This window comes from Chinchilla lanigera, unplaced genomic scaffold (assembly GCF_000276665.1).
Source record: "Chinchilla lanigera isolate Chin_1 unplaced genomic scaffold, ChiLan1.0 scaffold00066, whole genome shotgun sequence".
NCBI classification, from domain to species: domain Eukaryota; kingdom Metazoa; phylum Chordata; class Mammalia; order Rodentia; family Chinchillidae; genus Chinchilla; species Chinchilla lanigera.
This window is the reverse complement of record NW_004955467.1, coordinates 10044090-10047781: the sequence shown is the minus strand read 5'-3', so window position 1 is coordinate 10047781 and position 3692 is coordinate 10044090.

Below are 3692 nucleotides of genomic sequence, written 5' to 3'. Positions count from 1 at the left end.
TAATATATATGAACATATATAAAATATCAAATCTGCATATATTTGCTAAGTGTAATTTGCAAATATATTTGTCTGTACATAGTTATGCCATTAATTATTTGATTGGACTAGTGTAGCCTGCAGGGGAAGACTGGAAAGCGATTAGGGCCAGAGCAAGATGCTGGGCGCCGGGGAGACTGAGTTCTGTTTGAGGGTTTTTTTTTAAATTCTAGTTTTGTTTCTTTGCTTGTTTAATCATTTTAGATGACCAAGGATGATGAAGACAATGTGTTTTTAGGGACAGAGGAAGAATTCATGGAATTTTTAGATGACTTTACTGTGGAAATGATTTCTCCAGTCACTTGAAAAGGCAAGGTAATTCCCAAAGGAAAGTCCCAAGGTGGGGAAAGTTGTCCTAACAAAAGTTTAGCAACAATACAAGTGGTGGCTCTCTTACATGAGAAAGCTTTTAATCAGTGCAAGAATATGCAAATGATGGGAGAGGCATGTACATAGCTATGAGATTTAGGAAGCTGAATATGCAGTGAGAATTGTCTTCCAAACCCTAGCTGAAGTGGCTCCATGTTGTAGTGGGCCACTGTTTAGCTGCTCAGTGGGTCCCGCTGGGAGCTGAGGCTGTGTGTCAGACTATAGCACAAAGGATCATCCACCTCTGTGGCCAACAGTACTTGTGGAGACAGTACTTGTGGAGACAGTACTTGTGGAGACAGTACTTGTGGAGTACTTGAGGCAGAAGTCTGATAAGAATGGTACAGGTGTGAGGTACGCACTACCTTTCCTTGTATTTGATCCTGCTTTCACTGTTAGTGTTCTGTAAAACCAGTAGCTTATCAAAGGAGGGTTGGTAACTTTGGTCATCCACAAATCATGCACTGCTCTCATCAATCCCTAAAAAAGTCATTTACTCACCAAGGTGGACTTGTCTGAATCATTCTTTGGACAGTCAATGCCCTCTTAATTTGGAGTCAGACTTCCTTTTACATTTCTCTGGGAAATTATGCAATAAAATGAAATCTAGTTGCCCCTGGAGGAAGCACTCTCCTGGAGGTGGTTTTTATCCTTGTTCCACCTCCACAGCTTTGCCAGGATTCTGTTTTTGGTAGGTAGAGAACAAGCAAACCACTCGTTCCATGTAAGGAGTTGAAGTTTCTCCACCAGTGATGGCCAAAGAGTTGGTTTGGTTTGTCCCATGATGTGTGACTTTGAGAAGACTGAATTTCAGGTGAGACATGGAGAGGAGACCAGTTATCCTTTGGAGTGTTTCCAAAGTCCAAGTGTGGATAAAACATTCATCTTATTTCCAACTGGTCTTTTCATCCCCAAGGAATTTTAGCTGAGATATTTTAATTTGCTCAGAGGATCAGGGGATAATCTGAGTAGAATTAATATCTGGTGTGATTGCAGTGGGATTAGAACTGATTCAGAAACTGCTGACTGAGCATATTTATCTGCTAATGAATTTCTTTTCGCTTCAGCAGCCTTATTACCTACATAAGCTTCTATTTTGAGTATGGCCAGGTCTAAAGAGTAAGAATCCTAGAATATGGTAAGAATCAGGCCTCGAGACAGTCAGCTACCTTTTCCCCATTTTAACTTGTGTCCCAGCTGTTAGTTACAAATCCCTGGGCTTTCTATAACACATCAAAGTCATATAATGCTCAGAAAGTATACCTACTATCTGTGTGGATGTTAACTCCCTTATCCTAGACAGAGAGTAGGTTCTCACAAGAGCCAGAAATGTATTTGCCTGAGGTAGAGGCTCCTATCATATGGAGTTGTGGGGATCTGTAATGGCAACCTGGAAACCTCCCTGTGAGGTACAAGAGAGTGTAAGATCTTGATCTACAAAACGAAATGCAGCTGGATTAGGACAGGCAGGAGTTAAAGCTTGTGTATTTGGAGCATCACTGTGTGCTTTTACTTTGGGTGGGACAGAAATGGCAAGATGAAGATTTTGTTAATGATGCATAGGGATTTGAGAAGGAGAAGACAAAAGGATCTCACGAAAGGTAAAGCTAGAAGATGAAAAATGGTGGGTGTTTTAAGTCAGGAGAAGACTATAAAGTGCCACCCAGCCAGGATAGAAGGTGCAACCCATCCCAAAGGAATATAAATTGTGACCCAGTCCCAAATCATCTGTGGTTGGACCAGTTTTGCCTTCGCCGTGACTGCTGAGGAGCAAGGAGGAAAAGCTTGAGCACTAGGGTGTAGCGTGAGGGTAACATACCCGGAGGCCGCAGCTTTCCTTTGTTTCTAAGGCAGGACACCTCAAAGATGTCATTATCACTCATAAATGAAAAGGGAGAAAGGCAAAATGTAGTTTGGGAGTTTGCACACAGAAGCAGAGGAAAGGGGGGCTTTTGAAGGACCCAATATTGTCACGGAGGCGAAGTCCCACTGTCAGAGCCCAGGCACTCTCTATCTTTAGTCATATTCCATAAAGAGAAATAGTACAGATGAAAATAGAGATCCAAATCCCACAAAGCCAACCAGCCTCAAAAAGTTCAAGAATTTTGCGATGTTTTAGATAAAGCGTCATGAAGACTGTCTTGATATATGTGGGGACAAAGATTGCCTTTCAGGGATCATTTCCTGTCTTAGATAAAGAAACTGAAGGTAGCAAAATTATATTTCGTCTTTTGAAACTTGGGTGCTGTTTGAGTCAGGTCTTCTAATAACTATTGGTATGTGTCCACAAATGATCAAATGCTCATCCTCCCACTAATACCATATGAAATGGAGAAAAGCTAAAACCTTTCTCTCTACAAGCAGGAACAGGACCAGGATATCCATTACCATCACACTTTTACTGTGACTCTGACTTTACAGTGGAAATGATTTCTCCAGTCACTGGACAAGGCAAGTGTAATTCCCAAGGTAAGATTGATGCTTACTGATCAATTGGAACAAAATACTTTTTTTTTTTTTGGTACCAGGAATCAAACTTAGGACCTTGCACTTGCCAGGCAGGCACTGTGCTGCTGAGCTATATCCCCAGCACAAAATACTTGCTTTTATTAAGTATTATTTTAATGTGGTACAGTGTTGTAATTCAGTATGTACATGCAATGTATACAGTCAAGCCTAGTTAAGGTTTCTATTTCCTTATCATTACTTTGTGTTTGGAGACCTCAGGCTCTTCTGTTATAGTTATTTATAAAATACATAATGCATAGAGCCTCAGAAAAAGATTATAGGGACGGTAGAGGGTGAGGTTGTGTTTATTCCCTGGCCTTCCTTCCTAGAAGTTCAATTTAGATGAAATTACTTGACAAAAGGACACTCCTCTTTTAGGGTAGGCTTTTCTAGGTAAACTTCTCTAAGTTTTAGTCAGATTTCTTTTCCTTTTTACCTTTGAGCTTAAGCGTGGTGACAGCTATACTCTGTTGTCTCAGATTCTAACACTATCTTTTGTAGTTCTCTCATACTTTACCCATCCTTTTTATAGTTAGTCCCTTTGTGAGTGAACTTTCCTTTAATTATCTTAATTTAAATGTGCCACCTCTTTTCTATCAGAAAAGTGGCAGAATATAAATTCTTAGTCTTGAGTGTAGACTGGTGCAAAGTTTTTATAGAACAATTCTGAGACCTTATGAATATTGAGCATTGCCTTTCTGTCCTCTTTGTCCATTATAAAGAAAAAGAAGAGGAAGAAGAAGAAGAAGAAGAAGAAGAAGAAGAAGAAGAAGAAG